The following is a 22979-nucleotide window of genomic DNA, read 5'->3' as shown; positions in this document are numbered from 1 at the left end:
ATTAAAACTCTCGCAGATTATGTACCCATGATGCACCATACAGACTATTCTAAGCATTTCAGTTAAAAAGAAAATTAATAAGAGAACTATTTCTCAAAGGGCGACAATACTGTGCATAACCAGTCACTAAAAAGGGAGTACTACACAAAAAGTTTTCATACTTTTTTCCATTCTTCATATGACATGCTATTTGAATATATCTGTCAGATATAAATGTCCCGATGACCACACCACATCCAGTGAGAAAATTCATGCATGTCTGGAACCCCAGAAATTCCATTGCAGGACTGCTTACTGCCTGATTCCTCTGCAAATTAATGTAAGCAAAGGTCTAAATAAATTTGTTTGTTTATTAACTTATGACAAATGTTTCAAAATACACTTAACTATGACATACATACTATCACATACATGCAGAAAAGACTTTTTGCACCATATTTTTCTGTTTCAAAATCGGTTTACTCATGTCTTTCAAAAAATACATTCACTGGAATGTGGAAAACATCTGAAAAATTAAAATTAAATTGTTGAATATACCTGAACAAGTGCAAAATGGATGATGCAAGGTAACATGCAGCAGAAAACAGAGTAAGCACAATATTTAGCACAGTGTCCCATGCTGTCATGGCACCCATCACCTGCTATGGTTATCATGCCAAGATCCTTCAGCTGTGGCAGCAAATTTGCCTGTTATTACTTCCAGAATAGGTGGATGGTGGGGAACAGCTTATTCTGTAACATGGATTCATGAAAAATAGGTTCAATTAAAAAAAACTAATAGATTTGTGATAAATTAAATGCTGTAAAAAGCTCAAGACAGAGATTATCTTAGGAAAATGGGAAATTTGTATTTCTTTAGTCTTCATTATGAAATTTAATACAGCTTTACAGAAGTAATTATGATGTATCATTGATCAACTCATTAGTTGTTTTGAAATAGATATGTCTGCAGAATGATACACGATAGGAAAAATGTTTTACAGGATTCAGCATGGTTACAATATTGAAATCCCGTGGCCCCCCCCTTGACCCTCTCCGGTTCAACACCACCCAGAAAGGAGCTCGTGTGTACATGTAACAACATCACACACACAGCTCGCAGATTAAGTACTTTTGGTGCTTATTTTAAAAGAATACCAGAACATTAAAATGAACTCACCCGTTGGTGGGTGAAGAATGTATTCAACAATACACACAACAAGCCCATATGCTGGAACCTCCAGTAAAGAGAGTGGCCATACATAGAAGAAAGTTGCCAGCAGCAGTCCTGGTCCCTGGCAAAAGAGGCAGGCTGTTCCAGGTGTAATCTTTTCCACAGCTAAGATTGTTACAAGCTGTTTTTATAACAAACTCGGTTTCACTCTGTGTTGCCATCATGGTAGGTTTAATCTCTGACCGACAAATGTAGCAGAACTGGAACAACAGCAGGAGTTTTGATAAAAACACTATGTGTTTTGGCTCTGTCCTTAGGTTGTGGTGGTTATAGAGAGGAATGCTGCATGTAAAAGAAAAAAATTATAAATATAGTCAATGTATATGTATTAGGAAAATACACAATAAGGTCCAAGGTAACCCACCAAATGAAACAACATGTCTAGAAACTCCATTTTCAGAGGCAATATATATCATATTTAACTGAAAATTGCTGAGGGAGGAGGGGTGGAAAACAACAACCTTCATGTGGGAGAAAACTATATATTTAGGGCTGCACAATATTGATCACAAAGTTGTTTCACTATTCATTATGTATGTCTTTTAAGTCCTCAGTGTTACCAACAACTCAGTTCACATTTTAAACATAAGTCCTGGCAAATACTTTGGCAAACAGCCCTGTTCAATATACATACATTTTTAAACTCCTGGATATGCAAAGCGTAGAAATGTGTTTCTTGCGGGGACTCCGATACGCAAATGTATCACTCACTCACTCACTCACTCACTCAGGTGTACACTGTTCATAATTAGTCAGCCTGAAGAAGAGCGCCTGAGGCCGACGCCATGTTGGAATAGTAACCGAGCCCGATGCCATATTGGAATAGTAACTGTGCAGTCAGCGTGAGCCTCGCTATCGTGTTTGCGTGGTTACTACTCAAAGGATGCATTGTGCCAGCCCAAATTGATGATTTTGTAGCTTTTACCAAAGTGAATAGAGGGGAATGGTTATGAAACTCGACAAAGTTCTTTGTTGTATGTTTTTGTTCACTTTTTTGGCCTTGAGGGTGCACAAAACACAATAGTTGTTTACTCTGCCCTGAGGAACCAATCAATAGAAATGTGTTGGTTACATAATTCCTGCATAGTGTATGAGCATGAAACAAAAGTTTGTGCACTGTCGTGGACCTTCCAACATAAATCTTGGCATCTTTGTTTGTTCCTTTGATGTTTGCGGGGCTTCATAACCAGTCCCCTCAATTAACTATGCTTTTACATGACCGTTGATGTTAGGTGTTTTGCTAAATTGAAGTGGAGTTGACTTCGAATGTTTGAATTAGTACTATGGCCAACTTGAGCACTGAATTTCATGAGCATTTGACCCGTCCAGGTGTTCAAAATGACCAGGAGATGATTCAGATTTCAGATTTTATTAATTGACACTATTTACAGACATATTTCACTATGCACACTATTACAAAAAATTCATTAATTAAAATAAATTAATAATAATAAAACCAAAACAAAATGTGCTCAGTGACCAAAGAAACATATGCTAGCATGTTGGTCACTGACACGTTCAAAAATAAAAGACAAGACACATCAATTAATAGAAACAATGCAATAAAGGAAGTAAAATGCGAATAACAAAAGTATTCGAAATAAACAAGTTAAATGAATAAATCATAATGCAGAAGAGTAATATTGAGTATTTAAAAGGTATAGTTTATATTGCTTATAAAAGGAAGTGTAAGGCAGTTTTTAAATTCTGTTGGAATAATGATGATGAGCATTTGTTTGCTGGAAAGTGACCTACTAATGTGGTAAGCTTTGATGAGAATGTGTCTTATTTGAGGACCTTAATGAACTTATATGAGCGGAACAAACATTTCTCAATGAACGAAACCAGGACAAACATCCACACCATTATATAATATTGTAATTTCATTTTTTATAATTACTAACATCTAAACCCGAGGCCAGCTGAAATGTTGTTTTGAATATACCTTTTGTCAGCCTTGCAGTAGTCTTTGACTTATTATTGTTTTACTTTTCACGTTTGGCTGATTAGATCTCCTGTGAGATCCAATGTTCAATCAATTGGGTAGTCCACGTTCAACCGACATCGAGTTAAGTTTAGATTAAAGTTGTGTTCTCTATACTTGTGTTCTTTATTTTTATAGTATATTGATCTGAACTCTGAGTGGGATGTGAAATGCACATAAACTTGGGAAAAAATTCTCAAATACTTGATTTTGATAAGTTTAAATGATTTTTACCTTGTCCTCTGTTTACACTTTTGCTTCCTGATTGAAAAGATAACAAAGGGAAAGAAACCCCTCTGAGCTCATAGGAGGACATATTTATGGGTGGACAGATTTTTTGGATCAACACTGAAAATGCTTGCAAATGAGGCTACTTATTTTGGTGTACTTTACATGCAATATATATAGAGAGACAAGCAGTTCTACATTGGAAAAGAAGTGCTGTCATAAAAAACCTTACCTATAGCCTTGAGTGAAATGCAATGAAAAAGGTCTGTAAGCTCGTAGGATGTGAATACTTGTAAAATTCCCCAGCAGGTAGACAAACATCAATATCGAGATCTGGGTGTATGTGTGTGTATGGGGGGGGGGGGGGAGTACTCTATGATTTCTTTGGCACAAGTGTCCTCTGTGACCCAAGAACCCTTAGCCGTTACCACTTTCTGTTCAGCTGCAATTTTGCCACCCTAGCTATTCTGTAATATTTGTGCAACAAAAGCCAACGAAAAAAGCCTATGCTTTGTGAGATAAGTGTGACCTTGCGTGGTACAAGCCCAGCTTGTTTTAACAGCCTTTAAAAATGCACCGGTAATTGCAAGTTCACCAACATATTTCATCTCTAGATTACTTAATCCACGAGTTTGACAATAGGTCTCCTTTGATTTATGGTAGATACAATAATAACTTCTAGTGACTTTTTGAGGCAATACTTTACCTTTTGCCTTTTTTCCTGTAAAATTATCCTCAGTGTCTGTTTGTTCATCACTCACCAAACAGATCATCACCACCAGAGGAAAACAGTTCTGGCTCCTTTTAAATGGTCTCATTGTCATCAACATCTTCCTCCTGATATTCCTGATCACCAGTAGTGGGGGGCATCATCGAGATCAGCATTTGCAGAATTATCCATGAGATTAGATGCAATGTTTTCAGCCATCTTCAATTGGCTTTCTAGTTGCTGAACTTTATTAGTTAATGCATTCACTGCAACAAAAGTCAAAATGCAGTCATTGTGGTGGTTGTCCGATAACCAAAGTTCATAATAAAGCTAAAACATGCATAAAATCGTTGACTTCATACAACTCTTCCTCTGTTCAGCATACGTGTATTTACTGTCCAGTGTTGGACCTGACTGTGTGAGAATGTGCTAAAAAAAGTGATCAAACTGTTTGCTTAACCTAACCTTTATGTTTAAGTTGTTTACTTTTTCCTTGACTCTTGCCAAGTGCCTCTTGGGACGATTCCACCTACCTTCTCAGTATGTCGACCTCCCTCATCAGCAGATTATACGTCTGGTCTGCAAGTGTCTGTGATGATTCGTCCCAAGATGCACCAGAGAGAAAAATTTAGTTAGATATTGAGACTACTTTTACATATTTATGTCAACTGCTCCTTCGCTTACACCAGCATCATCGGTAAATTTAACTGAAACTTTGTTTACAGGGGACAACGATTTACGAGGCAATCCCCGCTTGGCTCCCTCCCATAGAAAATTTAATGAGATGTTACATTTTGATATACAGCTCTCATTGATCTCTTGGGCCAATTCACCGAGTATCTCGGTGATGTCTTTGTTTTGAAGACTGGCTGGGATGGTAACAACATACAAAGATACACTAATCAAAAAGAAAAAAACTAACACTACTTACAATGATTAAATTACAGAAACCTACACTTACACTAATTACAATACAGTTGCCCTAGTAAACAATACTTTACACTTATCAAACATGCTACTTATCTAATTTCTCGCACTTTAGTGGTACATTATAACGTGCGTAGTGTCACGTAAGGCGTGTTTGCCCTCACCTTTGCTGGGAAAATGTAGTCATTTCCAGTTCTATAATAATTTGAGATGATCTTGCAATAACCAGCCAATTAACTGAGTTGCCAAATTATGGCAAAGATTTGTGTCAGTTTAGCTCTCTTTCCAGCAAACCGAGCTTAGCCTTAGCAATGCATATTGTGAAATACAATCCTTAGTAAAGGAGCAATGCACTTACATACAGTCCACTTCTTCCGTAAAGTTTCGTCTTTCGGGAAGTAATGCATTGAAATTCCTGGAGTCAGCAAATTATTTGCACAATTAGTCATATTGGGGCCACCGGCCACACAATAATTTTCCCTTGTCTTAGTTTTCCCCTTGTCCACCATTACGGTCAAGTTGTCTGAACAATTCCCTACATCAGGACCTTGTAATATGATCGTCTTGACTGCGTGCAAGATGGACCCACTTTCAATTGTCAAATTCGAAATTTGGGCGGCAAAAAGTCAGATTTTTTCCCTTTAACATTATTCCCTTTTGGTAGTTTCGAAAAGTAGACATAACAAGCAACAGAAAAACGCAAAGAAAAATTCACTTCATAGGCACTTTAAGCAATGTGATGTTGGATACTATAGAGATTTCATCTATTATGATTAGCTTTAGCTCTGATAAAGATATTCTTGTTTGTGTCCTTCTTTGGTCAGACATATCAGATAGAATGTAACCCGAGCTCTTTGGGATACCTAAAGCAGCATTTAGAGTAGTGCCCTCAATGTTAATGGCAGCAACACCAGTAGGAGCCATTAATAGAACTAAAGGTAGTTCAGGGTTCATAGAACCGTGCCTAAAAGTTTTGGTGACAGTGTGATATATTGTTCTTATGAGTGCAACAAAACTTTCTTTTAGTTTTATCATCAATTTTTGCTAATTGTAGCTTAGCTTTTGTATTTCCCTTTAAACCTCTTGAGCCAGTACATTTCTTGAGACGGATATAGATTTTTGAAACTGCATATTTTTCAGATATTTCAGTTGGAGTGAACTTGGTACCGTTGGCCTTTCTTTTAATAGAATGGTGCTGTATTGTTTAAAAACAACTGAAGAACATCCTCTGCTCCAGGCTTCATTAATTTTGTCCATCTGCTGATGCTGTTGAAGGCACTCAAGGTTTCTTTGGAGTGCTTCTGCCAGTTCTGGGCATGCCTCTCCATTTGCCTCTTTAATGGTCTTGTGTAAAACAATAGCTTTGTTTTCAATAATTTCTAATGCTTGCTTTCCAAGCCCAAGAGATGGGTGGAGGGGCATGCATAATACAGACTCAATGACATGTCCAGATTCCTGGAAGATGGGCTTGCACTCACAGTTATGACATTGGTTTACTTTGGTTTTGACTGAACCACCATTCACAAAATCTTCATTATCAGTTGACAATGATTCAAAGCTATGTTGGGAAAACTGTTTCAAGCCATTGCCATTGGAGCTACTCTGCAAAATCCAGGGTGTGTGTGGCTTGCCATTTTCAAGATCCTTAATTGTTGTGTGACATTAGTTGTAGGAGTATTTGCCATTTGGGCCTTTTAGGCCTAAAAACCTTGCAATGAATTCCCAGTCTCTTCCCAAACTGAGTCAACAGTTTGAAATACAGCACTCCATCTTTTTACCATCAGAACTTTGCAAAGTTCATGTTTCACGTGTTGAACCATTTTTTTTTCTAGCAATAGAGACAGCGTTCACTACCATGGTCACTCTGGAAATTCAAGGTAAGCTGCTGAAGTTCCACTGGCTGATTTTGCACCCCCATTTTCTAAAACTTGTTTTTCATTTCCTTTGGTACAAGCAATTGCACCTTTTGGTAGATCCACCTTTAAGTTAAGTTCTGATATGTTAGCCAAGACTTTTTGTGTCGCCTCAATAACTGGATCAAACAACCTCTTTAATGCACTCATAATTTTCCTTTTCCCCTTCAAAAATTGCCAGTAGGTGGGGCAGTATGTACTGAGTGTTGCTCCTTGCAGTTGAGAAATTGCAATAGCAATTTGGTGGATCTCCCTCCCTTGTCACCAGAGAGAAGTGCCTATAACACGTTTTCAAGGAATGTTGCTTTTCTTTATAAGGAGACTGCTTTTATTCAGTTGAGCTACAGTTTTGGTAAGTTCATTGAAGATGTTTGTCACTCTAACAAAGGACACTTTCTTCCCAGAGGAACTTTCAAGACTTCCACATTCATAAATTTTCTTCTCTGAACCAAATATATCACATTCTGCAGATTAATGAAAGAGCAGACCTATGAGAGGCTTTATATGGTTAAGTAAAACTATAGAATCGGTAGAAATTTGTCAGTTTGGTGTCTTGAAAGTTTACAAGATTCTTGGAAAAAAGGCTTAACTATTGTTTCTGTGAACAAGTGCAAATCCAGTTCCAGTCCTCCCACTCCTAAGAGCTTAAAGCTGTTTTCCTCATAACTAAGTAACTTTCATTCATTAGTTCACTAGTCCTGAAAATTTGGTGTAGTGCCAAGACTATATACCCTTGGCTAGTTTTTTAAATTCTCTACACCTGCCTGCATGGTATTGTATTAAAATTATGAAAGAGAATGAATATATATTTCTCCTGACAGGGAAAGGATTCAAAGCAAACATAAATAAATGTATTTTGCAAAGGCACATTTTTTACTTTCAGGACATTTTGTGATCTAACTTGTACTGTTATTATCCTTTTATTTGAATTTTTTACGCTACCTGCTTTAGGTTGACCTTGACATCACACTTATTTACTGAAGGTAGTGTAGATTAAGTTACTTAGCTTTTTTTACTTCTGTATTGGTATTGTTGAAATAGCTGTGACTGATGTATATGCCTGAGTTTAAATGATGCTAAATAAAATTAATTACTATGTTAATAAGGTTTGAAGGTTCTTTTAATCATTCTCAACATTTCTATGGGCATGGGAGTGTTAAGTTCTGCAACCTTAAAATTGAAGTTGTTTTTAGTTTATGAGAGAAAAGGCCTTGTGTGTAAGAAGTTTCGCTTTTGAAGTTGATGAGTTTTGTCTAGATATGGTGGATGATGAATATTATAAACTGGTTGACAAAACTTTATGATAAATACACTTGATCTACTCATAAATTTAAAAGAAAATTCAACTAGTGCCATATTGTAATTCTATTTACTGATATAATAAATTATTGATTTCCATAATATTTGCTTTGCTTTTAAAAATAATTTCTATTTACAAGGCTAAAAAAGTTAAAAAGTAAAGAACACCGAACATTTTCGACACTAGGTCATCTTTAGGGTAAGTAGAGACCGTCTGTTAATTGCGTATTTGGTATATCAGGTACGTAATTCCCGATGGGAACAGTTTCACAATGTCACAATGAACCTGACTGTTTAAAGATGGTTTCCTTTGTTGGATCATTAGGCCTTTAAGGATTCTACGCTTTGTAGTGGATTGAGCCGTGCAAAGTATGCACCAGCTAAAAGAATGTGAAGGATTCACGTAGATGGCAGGCAGGCTTGGAGTCGCTATAACTGTTAAGAGTCATACTCAGTTATTTTCGAGCTATATAAAAAGGTCGCAGCCACGGTACCTCGCCGATTTTGCTGAGATTTGGCTTGCAGGCTTGTTTAAGAGTCCTAACAGCAAAATGAATGTTAAATAGTTCCAATTCTATTTACTTTGGAAAATATCAAGAAAGCCGATTTCGAGTGACCTTGGTGGCCCGCCAATATGGTGGATCGCCAATATGGTGGATCGAAGGGGTTCTTGTCACTTCAATCCTGATCCTGCCATCATAAGCTCTCGACACTTCTTGTAACAGACATAAAGAACTATCCTTTGTCTTATTTATTAAAATAAATCCGCAAAATGATAAGTTTGAATGACCAACGGCCAAGAGGCTCGAAGTTATGTTTACATCGCTTTTAATAGCCGCAAATTTACTGCAAATTAGGAGGCTGATATCTCCATTGTTATCTCGATTAACAACTAGCCATTTACCCTGAACACAGCTTGTTTATTGAATAATTGATTCCCTTAATAAAAAAATAGGGGAAATTTAACGTTGGATATAAAAAAATTATAGCACCAGTGACAGTCTGAACAGTTCAGCCATTGGTGAGGACCAGTCCGTTTGGGGAATACGGCAGATGTTAATTGAGAGAGATGAAAAAAACTATTCCTGTCATCTAAATAAAGCTATTTCCATGTTTCTTGTTTATATGGTACAAATACCCTACATCTTAAGACATGTTAAAAAAAATGTTGTCATGTGATTTCTGGAGAAATCTTGAACTGATATGGATCATTTTGGTGTTAAATTGTAAACATTCTTCATAACACGCACTCGATTTCTTTTTTCCAAATCAACGTATCTTGGAAATCACCCAGAACATAGGAACTCAATTTTCATTTCCAATATCGAAAAAAACTGTTTATTTTATCCAGATTACGTGACTACAAACTATCGCGGAAATACCGAGCAACATAATTTCACCGTTGAGTGCAAATATGCAAATTACGTCACGTTTCAAATTAAGTCCTTAAACTCCCCTTTGTACTCCCCTTTCTCTAGATGGCATATAAAAATGACCCACCTTAGCTTCTATTGTGAAACAGTTGTGTATCCCGGTGGAATTTGAAGCCTAAACGATGAACGTCGTGGACATAACGAGGATGACTGATCAACAAACTGATGTGAAATGAACATCCTTTCCCGTTCGCTAACTTGCAGCGCGCGCATCCGCTAATTAAGTTTATTCACTCAATCCTATCATGAACAGGGTGAAGAATTTTCCTTGCTGTGGTTTGAATTAAGGTGAGTGGTTTTATTTTATCTCTATCTATTTCTTTAGCAATACTACCCATACCCTCAGCATATCTCAGAAGCGCTTTTTGCTTTTAAAAGGGTAGCAACAAAAGTTGAGCTCAAATTGATTACTTGATAACTGAATTGCTCGTAGAGATTCAATGTAAACTTGTGCTTCTTGATTTTTATTTCAGAGATTTTGATTTGCTCATTGATTTCCAGTTCTGAATGGCTTTCATCGACACAAAGATGACGTAACAGTGGTTAGATGTGGGTTTTCAAAGTTTGCTACGGACAGCTGCGGATAAAGCGTAGCATCAAGCGAGTGCGTATCACATTCGCAAATGCACCAGAGATATAAAGCCACATCTCAAAGGTTTCAATGTTATCGATGCTTCACTTAAAAGCAAAATTCAGCTTCTTTGGGCAAGAGCAGGTACTGATTCTAATTACTTATCTATTTCATTGTAAACATTTTCGCCCCATAATTTGATGTTCTATACCCGCTGTATCGACGGTTTCTAGAAAATATGACTTATCCTTAGTGCCCGATAATCTGGGTTCTAAGCTGGGAAGTGACTAGAAGAGGAATATTCTTGAGTGGGTAATCTTCGTCTGGGGAAAGGACATCCTGCCGTTCACATAGTTGTCATGAAGAATCAAACTAAGTGGACCATTAGAAAAGTACGATACGACTTATTACACTGAGGGTGACCACCTTTCTTTTTCTTTTTTTTCTTTTTTCTCGATCGTACCTACTCTGATGCAACAGGGAATTTTGCCTGGGCTGATCGCTGTGCATGACTTTTTTGCGCAATTCTGCCTCACTCAAAGTTTTTATTTTTGCTTTTGGTATATACCCCACTATAACGTTTCTAGCGGTACTTCCCCAATTACAAGTATATGCTCTTTGCAGGGGTTTTCAACTTACTGCAGGAAACTATGTGACAGTGGCAAGACAAAAGAAAATTCCTCGAGATGTTGATGGTCAGAGACAATTCTCACACGAAGAGGTTTTGTTCTCCATGCAAATTCAAAGTTTCTTTTCATGGCGGGCAAAATGCGAAAACTCAGAAGTCCAGTCAGTTTCCGACCAAGACTATGAAGCAGCTGAAGAAGCGCTGGCAACCTTACGAAATGTAGAGGAACACATACAGCCCAAGAACCCAGTCATGTACAATGGTTACAATCTTTGCGACTTCGTCACTTCACAGAAGCTGAGTAAATTAAAAATCAGTAAACTAAAAGAAATAGTCTGACATCACTAAAGAATAAATTTGAGAAATTATGGGATTTGGTGCCATTTTCAAATAGAGTGTCCTCAAAAAAGGGTCCTTGCCAAAAATTACCTCTTAATTGTAATTCCCAGCCGAAATATAAAGGATGAAAATTTGGTACCGTCCCATATAAATCTCTATAATTTTGAGTCAGTTCTAAACTGAAGGAACTGAAACAAATTTTTAAGGGTTTGTATGGGATGCTATCAAACTTTGATCCCTTATATCTCTATCGCGAATTGCAATTCAGAGCTAATTTTTGGGATGAGGGCGTCTTTTAGCATCCTCTATAGGAATATGACATCATATCCCATAATTTCAAAAATTTTATTTTTGTGACATCATCACTTTAGGACTCTATTTGTTGCTCGTTTAAACTGGAAGTGCCTGCTCAATGAGGAAAACAAAAAGCTGCGTTTGTTGGTGCGTTAACCGCAATGGTATCAGAGTGTTCCTGCTACCGTTCAACCACGTCTTCTGTGAGCCCATGATATAAGAGTTGCATTGTGATAACTTACAAAACAACTTGCCTTAGAGTTTTGCAAAACTATTTTTGTTTCCTTATTAAGAGTTGTTACCTTTCGCTGTAGTTACATTTTGCTGTAGAGCAGATGGACATCTGCGGCCTAGCTGTGAACTAGCTACGTGTAGCTAAGCGCATTGACCACTATAAAACAACAACAACAACATTTTGGCCCTCCCCTACACTCCACTCCGAGCCATCAAAAAATGTAGATTTACAGCTAGACGGAAAGTATCATCTTACCGTTTCTTCGGTCATTAATAAACCATCAAGTTTGAACGTAGATCCTTCTAAAAGATAACGCCGTGTTAGTTATACCTTGAAATTGACAGTGCATGTTTTACACCCAGTCCGTAGTCCACACTCCACAGTCAGCAGCCCATATTATGCACTGACTGTATCTCCATACCAATTTACGGTATCATATCATTGTTACTAATATTGTAAATAAACTTGCAGTTCCACCAACAAATACTTCTAAAACATGCTACTCGATACTACTGTAACTGTTAAGCCTAAAAATCGGTTTCATTAACTTAGATATAGCATTTGCTCAATGTCAGATGACCAAATGAATAAATTTAATTAGTGATATAGCAGGGCTCACGATGTTCATTTCACAGGAGCTTGTCACAAATTCATTCGCCGTATTTCATTGACATTCATTGTTCTGCGTAAAAACAAACATAATTTTCATGCCAGAAGATAGGTGATTTCAATATCCCAATAGAGTAAGAGGAATTTTGAAAAAGATAATCAATCGAATAAGAACTTGAACTGTACATGTTCACGTATTTGGGTGATTTCAAATCTGTAATTTGGAATGTCAGTGTAGACTGTTTACAGTGCAACAACAAAGTGAACGGTGTAAAGTTTTCACTGAAAATCACACACGCAGTCTTGAAACGTGTTTTCAAACACAGCTCTTTGAATTACATAAGTAAGAAAACATGGAAATTGCATTATTTAAGTGACAGGAATCGAATATTGGCTTAACAAGCTGTTCTGCAGAAAAGGCCAAAATACTACTGATAATATAATTTTTCAGTCTATGCTGTTACAACTCCCCCGAATTTTTATTAATGGAATCAAATTAGCCATAACTAAGCTACACTCTGGGTAACTGGCTACTTCTCAATCGAGATAACACCGGAGATATCACCCTTCCAATTTGAAGTAAATTTATGACTTTTCAAAGCTAAGAAAATATACCTTTGTGCTTGGCCGTTGGTCGTTCAAAATGATCATTAACCGGATTTATTTTAATAAATAAGCCAAAGAAGGATAGTTCTTTATCTCTGTTACAAGAATTTTCAAGAACTTATGATGGCAGGATCGGGATTGAAGTAACAAGAACTCCTTCGATCCACCATATTGGCTGGCCGCCAAGGTCACTCGAAATCGGCTTTCTCGATATTTTCCAGAGTAAAAAGAACTGGAACTTTTTAAAATCCATTTCGTAGTTACGACTCTAAAGCAAGATTGCATGCCAAATTTCAGCAAAATCGGTGAGGTACGGTGGCCGGCCAAAGTTTAAATCTTAAAGACAATGACTCTTAATATGTTCATCAACTTGCACCTGCACATTTCTCATGGTCTCACCAATGTAGCTGTCATTGCAAGAACAGTCTCTTTTGTAGACTGCATGTGATCTGAGTGTTTTTGTCTTTAAGATTGAAAAGGCTTTTGATTTGTCTTGTTTGCCACAGGATAATGAAAATGTACTTGGAATTCGTGAACTTGTTTAGTTTGGAAATGAAAGTTTTGTTTAGTTTTTTGTTCTTATTACAGTAATGGAGCTTAATGAAAACTTTCTTGTGTTCTTCAAAGAGGAAACTGGAAATTAAAACATCGTCTACAGGCTAGGGTGGCCATGGCCATCAAAAGTGAAAATTCAAATTCAAAAATCAACTTCCATGAGTTAAAATTCTAAACTGAAAGTCTATTTCTAAAGTGAAAACTTTAAATTCAAATTCAGTACAAATGCCATAATCTACATTGGACAATGGTGAATTCATAGTTGCGAAAAACGCAGTTCTCGATTCTCAGATTCCACTTTGACCACCCCCTCCTCTAACATTTTTTCTTTGGAGAGGGGCATCCCACGGGAATATTGTGCTTTGGGCAGCTCCTCTGGGGTAGGGTCTTTTGTAGGAAAAAGTGCTCTCCATCATGGATTTGCCGGATTAGTTTTGGGACAAGCTGAGTGACTCTTTTGTCCAAAAAGACATTAGGGATCTCTTCAAATTAAACAAGGTTAGTAATATTAAATACATTTCCACACATAATTGTTGTTAATTTAAGGTTGAAAGTTGATTTACGTTCATGCTTTGTGTGGTCAAGCGAGTGAGCACATGTGCAGCTTACGTTGGATGGCTTTTTGCTTGTATTTGTAGCTTTTGTATTATTATTTTTATATTTTTTTGTTTTTGTTTGGTTGGTTACGGGTAATGAATATTTATAAGCATATTAAATAAGCATTTCACCCAGGATGCGGTTTTATCATTTACAGAAGTTAAGTTTAATATGAAGCTCATATAGATTTAAAACATAACAATATCAACCTCTGATAAAACTGATCAACGAAGGCATTGAAGGTCAGTAGTTGTGTGGGCTATATTTTATTTCGTCTTTCTTCATTATGACTATTTTTAGGTAGCGTAGGGGGAAGAGTGCAAATGCTAACATAATGTTCTTGTTGTCAGATGCACAAAAAACACTAAAGAGTAGGGATCAACAAGGAAAAGGGAAACACATGTTTGGTTGTTTTACTATACAGTTCGATTTTTGTTATTTAGCACGGTGGCTCGTTGCTATGCATTTTCCTCCCGGAGGCGCGGGCTCATAATTGTCAGCTCTAACTACCATGGTTGAGTGTGAAAGACAAAAATTAAAACAAAATGGCGGCCAATATAAGTGATATAGTATTCGATTTGAAAGGCTAAACAGAGCTCACAGAGAGGGGAAAAAATTTTGGAATAATAATGAAGTAGAAATGAAGTTTTCGTTTGAGTGTGAGTGGATAAAGGCAGTCAGACGGGCCAGAGGATGACCTAACTATGGCATGGGGAACATTAACAGTGGACTGGAAGAGGTTTGTGGCAACAAACTGGAGCTGTCTGGTCCTTTGGTGGACAGCTATCTGTTTGAAATCAGAAAGCAGATCTCCACCAAGTTGTCACATTCCAAGGCAACATCGTTGGCAAGCCCCGTAATTTTGTTCATTCCTTGGCCGATATTTCGCCACATAACCATATTATTATGAGGTTACGGCGGGGAGGTAAAATTTGAAGTAAACAAATCAAAAATTATTTCCACACTTCCAGCATGGAATTGGTCGAAAAGGTGTTTTCTCCAGCTCGGTTTGAGGGACAAGATGTTCTGAGAAAGAGACATTTCACCAGAAAACCAGGTTCGAAAGGAAAAGTGGAATTTTCGTATAAAGGCAGGTCAGCTGTGGTTGTTAGCACTAATACTCCTTTTATTTTTGATTTTAGCCTTAAGAGCCAGAAAGTTATAGTGACTTTCTATATTCAGCGGTATATGGCAGACGATTTTGTGATTGACTCGACCTTGCAAAACCTCATGAATCATTGAGTCATTTATTCAAACTCTTGGCAGGTTGTGATGTACACTTTTTAATTATTTGACATGTATTTTTTATTTTTATTTTTGAATAATTTAGGTGCAAATATAATTACAAATACCGTTATAATATTGAAAATAAGACTAATGTAAAATGTACATTTACGAGTATACTGTGTACAATATTTTATATATATTACAACATGTTCTGATATGAAATATATTAATTATGTATTGAGTAATAAAGTTACATTTTATTCTTATTGTGTTGCAAGATGGCTCCATAATAAGTACTTATTAATAATAACGCCATGTGAGTTTTTGCAACTGGCAGTATGATGTACCGTAATTTGTAAAAGACCAAGTTAATGATGACACAATGATATTATTATACTGATTGTTGATACATTTTCTGTGAGGCAAATTAACCTTTCCATCTGTGCTTATGGAGCTTTCTCACAATACAAGAAGTAAAAAGTCCTAATTTACCTCTTTTGTTAATGCACCTTCAAGGCGTCTAATAAGAATTTCTTTGTTTCCAGTGGTGCTTAATTGCCTACTTTGCAGCTCCTTTTTGAGGTCACTTACTTTCATAGTTTTAGGGTGCAAGTTGCGGCTATCAGGGTTGTTTGTGTTAGACTGTCTCTCTCTCTAATGCATCCTTTGATGAGCTTGACAACTTACAGTATCTGGAAATCTTTCATTGCACTCAGAGCACAAAATGGGTTTCAACATTTCAACTACTTCCAGTAGAAGTTTCTCTTTTTCTGCACATTCCACAATCACCCTGGCATCTACACATACCAGACATGTGTCGTCACTCATTTCTTTAGCCCTTCCACAGTTGCAAAATATTTCAGAGTTTATAAATAAATAAATAAATAAATAAATAAATAAATAAAATAAATATACATTTATATAGTGCCATTTTCCACTAATTGTCCATGGTGCTTTACAATACTTTAAAATTAAAATCCCAATTCTTTAAAAACCTAAAATCCTAAATCCTAAAAGTTAAAATCTTAAGAATTAAATACGCTATATAATACAATTAGGCTACAAGTAAAAAGTAAAAACTACAAATCAAATGCACGCTTAAAAAGAGAAGTCTTAAGATTAGCCTTAAAAACTGTCTCTGATGATGAAAGTCTGATCTGGAGGGGTAGTTTATTCCAGAGCCTTGGTGCCGCCACGGAAAAAGCCCTTTCACCATACGTTTTAAGATTTGCTCTAGGCTCATCAAGCAACCTGTTGTTTGAAGATCTTAGTGTCCGACCAGAAATGTTAAATCGCAGTAGGTCTCTAATGTAATCAGGGGCCAGTCCATTCAGAGCTTTGTAAGTTAACAACAATATTTTGAAAATAATCCTAAAATGAACTGGCAACCAATGTAAGCTCCTTAGTATTGGTGTGATGTGTTCCTGCCTTCTAGTCAAGGTGACAAGGCGAGCTGCTGAGTTCTGGACAAGCTGAAGTCTATTAATCAGATACTTTGGGAGACCGTACAGTAGGGCGTTACAATAGTCCAAGCGCGATGTTATGTAAGCGTGAACAATAGTCTCAGTAGTACTCTGGGATAGGTATCGCCTAATTTTAGCTATACTACGAATGCGGAAAAATGCGCTCTTGCAGGTTATTATAACATGTTCTTTGAAATCCAAACATTGATCGAATGCAACTCCTAAATTCCTGGCCTGTTTACTAGACTTGATTACTTCATCACCAACTCGTATATAGTCGAGGGCTGGTCGTGGACGATATTTAGAACTAATAACCAAAAGTTCAGTCTTATCCCGATTTAACTTAAGTTTGTTGCGCAGCATCCAGTCCCCAATGTCCTTAACACATAATTCTACTGCCATCTTTGAGCTTGATAGATGATTAGGACAGTTGGACGTAAACGACAAGTACAACTGTGTGTCATCTGCATAGAGATGAAACGGTATGCTATGCTTTCTGGCAATGTCACCCAGCAGACTTGTATAAAGGGAATACAACAAGGGTCCCAGTACAGAACCCTGTGGTACCCCGTAGGGTAAATTCTTCTTTGACAATTAAATTCCATTAACAGAAACAAACTGTTCACGTGAGTGAAGGTATGAATGAAACCAATTAAGAGCAGTGTTCCTAATACCAAAGCGATTCCGTAGTCTAGATAACAAAATTGAATGATCGACAGTATCAAACGCAGCCAATAAATCGAGCAATAGTAATATAACCGATCTGTTATTGTCAATAGCCTTCAAAATTTCATTTTGAACTCTCACAAGCGCAGTCTCTGTACTGTGATGAGATTTATATGCCAACTGAAATTCTTCTAATAAGCCTTCATTATCATTAAGGCGGTCCATTAATTGTGCTGCAACTGCTTTCTCCGTAACTTTGGATAGAAAATATAAATTCGAGACAGGACGAAAGTTAGAAAATAGTTCATGATCAGCTCCACTCTTTTTCAACAACGGCTTCAACATGGCAACCTTGAATCTAGCAGGTACTCGGCCACTCGTAAGAGACAAGTTAACAATACGAGTGATCATTGGAAGCAGATAATGACGGTACCCTTTGAACACTGAAGATGGAATTGGATCAAGTGTACAGGACTTTGAACACAGGTGATTCACAAAACCAGATACGACCTCCTCAGTGACCAGTTTAAATTCACTTAGCAGCTGACCAGCTAGACAGCTTTCAGACTCAGCATTGCATGAAGTAACTTGACCATCATTCAGAGTTCCATCAACTTTGTCAAGATCATTGCGGATTTTAACAATTTTGTCACTAAAATATTCAACGAATGATTCGTTGAATCAGGAAGAAGGAAGGCAAGACTTGTAATGAGAAATGTAAAAATTTGGCATTGGCTGATGTTCCACCAAATAAAATGCTCTTACATAGTTAGCCCTCATAACCTGCCACCATTTTCCTTTATCAGATGCAGCATTAGATCTGTTTGTCAGGTCCAAGTCATTTTTTATCCCTGAGTGCTTTGCCTCTTTTGCCTGTAGTGATATAATGCCATAACCTACTTTATAATTTTCATGCAAATTAGCTGCATGATATGGTATGGCATATCCTACTGACCAAACTGTAACATTTACATCCATTTCAAAAAATAATACATACAGGTTAAAATATAAAGTGCAAAATTCCTTAAGCTGACCAAGGTCAACAGCACAAATTTCAATTTTGTTGAATAAAGCACCAGCATTTCTAAGAAACTGGGCAATTTTGCCCAAGACTAATATTTTTAGTTTCTGTGCTGGGGGGGACTCCTACAATTTTGAGGCTATCAATGAACCTGTAAGAGAAGTTTGCCAAGGCAATGGCCTGATCTCCTATTAACCGTACTGGGAGCTTGTTATGCCTCTGGGCCTCATCACTATAGTGTTCCTTAACTACAGAAGCTAAATATCCCAACCCACAACCAAGCTCACTGGAATTGTCTTTTTGGAAACTTGATATTGCATTACCTAGACCACTTACAAACTTTGTGTTAGAATCATTCACAATATCAACTTTAGTGGATCTCTCTCCTGCTCCATCATCATGAGAAACAAAAACCCTCGGCTTCTCAGGGACAGTACCCTGATGAGTACTCTGTCCTACAGCTGAGGCAGTCAGGATATCAATAAACTCTGTAAATGTACCTCTCTGTACTGCCTCTCTGTAAATGATGTTTAATAAATGCTGCCATGCATAAATTTCACAGTGGACAGGCTCTGGCCACTGTCGGTCTGCAAAAATACCAATCTGGGGTGGACCTAACTGCCGTATCCCACTTTCTGCCATAAACTTTAGTTTTCTGGCATGGTGATTCTTCTCAGACAAATTAGACGGCAATGAATTCATGAAATTGTCAACCTTGTTAACATGAGATTTCCTGATTTCTAGTGTAAATGGCTGAAATAAATCTTCTTCCCTCAACCCAATTGTAGCACCCATGGTACACATGTTTCCTTTGCTAACATCAGCATAAGGAGAAGGATAAGTAGCAACTTGATTTAATTCATTATTAGCCCAGCTCTGCCAGCTCATATCAGCACTTGGCTGAAACTCTAAAGTACATTACCTGTCGCAAACATTAAAAACATTACCCTCTAACATTTCCATTTCATCAGTATGTTGCTTCTTTCATGCATCTCATGTTTTTCCCCCAAACTGACACAGTGTAAAATATATTGGAAATCCCTACTTCTTACCCTATCCCCAAAGTTCCAGCATGTCAGACTTCCTATTGACATAGTTAGTTGGCTGGACTCAGGAGCCCCATCATCAGAAAATTGAAATATAAAATGATTTGTGTTCTCATTGAACCAAGTGAGTTTACGTGACAAATGAGGAAGTCTCAAGTGCAAATCAATTACCATAAATACCAACCCAGTTATTGTTCTAGAAACACCCGGTGCATTGGGGATTTGATTGACATGGCCAATGTCAAGACTCTTCACAAAATTTTCCACCCACTTATCAGAAATAGTTATACATGGGACTCTTAAGTCCAGACCTAAACATTTCATGTTGCGAGGCACCCAGAGTTCAGAATTGGGATCAAAAACTGAGGACTGAGTTTTACAGACAAGGGCATACTTTCTTCTAGACAAAAAGTTTTGGTACTTCATAAGCACAGCTTGCTTCAAAGCCTCTTCTGAATTTTGATAGTGCTTCATTGTCTTGTCAAACAAGCCTTGGATATATTTTCCCTGTTTGAGCCCTGAAATCAGCTTATCCATGGTTTGATTGTCAGCAGTAGATGACACATAATCCCAAGCCCCATGGAGTGATCCTTCTTTTCCCCCATGTATAAATTCTAAGACATTTTTGGTTTCATGTCTTCTTCTATATCTAGTACTAGAATTGACATTTGTAACCATCTCATAAGTAGTAGTAGTATTTTGTCTCCTACTGACAGAAAATCCTTTCTGCTCAAGTAAAGATTTAAATTTGTTGTATTGCTCATTTAATTCCTTGACTTTCTCCTCTTGCTGTTGAACTTGGAGTGTCTTTTCTTCTACACTTCTTTCAAGCCACATCCTTTTGAGCTACTGAGCTTTGCACTTGTTTGTCTGTGAAAACAAAGTCAAATATTCAGAAGTTATTTGCAAGATGAAATAAATTATTAAATTTATATAAATATCAGTCCTGATTTTAATATATTAAAAAGGAGAAACTTAAGGCCTTTTAAAACACTCTGTGATATTTACCAACTTCATCCAGACGAGCCTTTTGGTGTGAAGTTCTTCTTCTATTTTCCTGTTTTCTTCATTTAATTGACCCTTCCTTTTCAAAGCTACATGCGAAGTTGAACTTTTCCAAAACTCATGAAAAACTCTCTTTGAATCACAGCATCCATGGTGAGCATTGGGCTTGCTGCACTTTTTGCTTTTTCCACACGACTGCTTTCGACTACAACAAGAAAGAAATTCGTTTTTATTCATGAGTCTTTCTGAAATCAAAGATGGCCTCCAAGTAAAGACAGGTATTCTGTCAAAGCCGTGCTCAAAACTATTTTCTTTACCTCTCTTTCTCTTCAACGCCTGAGAGATTGTGTTCCATATCGAAAATCACCAGTAAAAGGTCCTTTTATTGCTGTGCTGTATGAAAGGTCGATGCCAGTGATGAATCCAATATGGCGGCCAACAAGAAGCTTTGAGTATCCAATAAACTCTGGGTTTAAGATGAACAAATTTATAGCTTTCTGCTCCCAAAGCAAGAATAAATAAAGACAAAAGACATCGATAAAGCTTTTTTATTTCATATTAGGGAGGTTACAAAAAGGAAATATAAAGAAATTCGCAATTTCCTCCACGAAACACTCTATCATAACATCATGATTTAGTTTTTCGCTCTCCCAAACAATCCTATGGGGGGATCCTGAAATTGAAAAGAAGCGCTAATATGGAAAGACTGTCCCTACCCTAGAAAAAGACGGTTTGGTTCAGTCCTACTCAATTTTTAACCCAGAAATGTGCCTTAGAGTGGGCCTTAAACAAATGTCATAATCCGTCTCTAGCAGAAACATATGCGATCGGAACTATTAAAAATCGGTAGTTGGTAGGTTGGGCTATTATATGATGGCTAAATATAATCATATTGGCTGTCATTACCAACAACAAGCGGCTATTGAAAGCAACATTATTTTGAGCACAAACAAACGACGCCCTCGGAGGGCCGCTTGGTCACGTGACCAAAAGGACGCTATGGGAGGAAAATGCCTAGCAACGAGCCACCGTGTAGTCTGCCATGTTATGGGTTCCAACAGAAGAACTCTTCAAATTCATACAATTAACTTGTTTTAATTGGTGTCTCTGATTATTGCAGGCAACAGTTGGGAGGCCTGTAAGTGTTTTGTTTCCACAACAATTTAAGTGTGTATCATAATTTTTAGATTTCAACAAATGCAACCAAAAAAATACTTTACATTGAGCCTGGTTAACATATTTCACTCAATATGTTTAATTATCAGCTTGGAATGCAGTAGAACCATGAAGGAAAAAGAGAGCTCCATTTCAGGGATACGGAATTGGTGGTAAAAGAATAAGGCAAAAGAATGCAAAATAACGATTATATTATAGCTATTTTTACAGTCTAAGATGGAGTTTGTCACAATGAAATGCCAGTATCGGGCTTTGCTGTCACCGTATGATTTGTAAACAACACCAGTTACACCTGTGTGCATACTAATTGGCACTTGGAAAATTTCATAATTATGTTTTTTAGTCTATACTGCTTTTCACTAACATTTGTTTGTTGTACTTTATAGGAATTCCATGTTACGAAAATGTGTTTTAATTGCCGAAAACCAACTCGCAGCTGCCAAGGGCAAAATCCCAAAAATGGTAATTCTAATTCTTAACAGAATCACACAAATTTTGAGCAATGATTTGATAAAGATTTTCATATAGTACTTTAAATAGTCCTGATGGGGGAATATCACCTCTGAGGAGGTCTTTTGGGGGAAAAGGGAGAAAAAACAATTTTTTTACTGGAATCTGCAGTAGGCATCTGAAATTGCATCACAAGAACAATTTCAAAAATTAAATGCAATTTCTTGAGAAGCGTATCAGTGTTGGGAAAAATCTCTTCCATGGAGGTGGTGGGGAAATATGGAGCTACGCATTGTAACTTTGGCAAGGCTTCTTGCTGAGCGAGGATTTAGTCATATGGTAGAAATCCTGTAGTGCAATGCCAACGCGTTGGTTTTTCGAAGCCTGCACATTATTGCAAAAGCAAGTGTGACACAATTTGCAGCTGTTCCTTTAATTTTAACATCACTTTCTTGAATGCCACACGCACCAAGCACGAGATAATAAACCACGGGACAGAAAATTTGCACTACTGCGTGGGAACACCTAGTGATTTTGTTTGGCTTGTTACATACCAACATGTTGTCATAGGTACTCTGACATTTCATTAGAAGCATTTTTGTTTACAGTATTTAGAACCTCTGGATACAATTCTGAATGATTTGTTATAGTGTTAGCTGCGGCATGCCAGTTTTTGTCACATATTTGCCTTACCAAAAATTTAGTCGTCTCGTCACGGGGAATTCTTATGAGGACATTTTATAAACAACTTTGACTTCAAGGCCGCCTAGGGGAAGATTATCTTT

General features: G+C 37.1%; 1 pseudogene; it reads right to left on the bottom strand.

The window, feature by feature from the left end:
• Positions 1-15465: 15465 nt before the first annotated feature.
• Positions 15466-20256, bottom strand: LOC110067861 (uncharacterized; annotated as a pseudogene).
• Between the last annotated feature and the right edge of the window lie 2723 nt (positions 20257-22979).

This window comes from Orbicella faveolata, unplaced genomic scaffold (assembly GCF_042242905.1).
Source record: "Orbicella faveolata isolate gen_17 unplaced genomic scaffold, um_ofav_v1 contig_46, whole genome shotgun sequence".
In the NCBI taxonomy this organism is placed as follows: Eukaryota; Metazoa; Cnidaria; class Anthozoa; order Scleractinia; family Merulinidae; genus Orbicella; species Orbicella faveolata.
The sequence above is the reverse complement of the archived record's forward strand: the minus strand, read 5'-3'. Positions and strand labels throughout refer to the sequence as shown.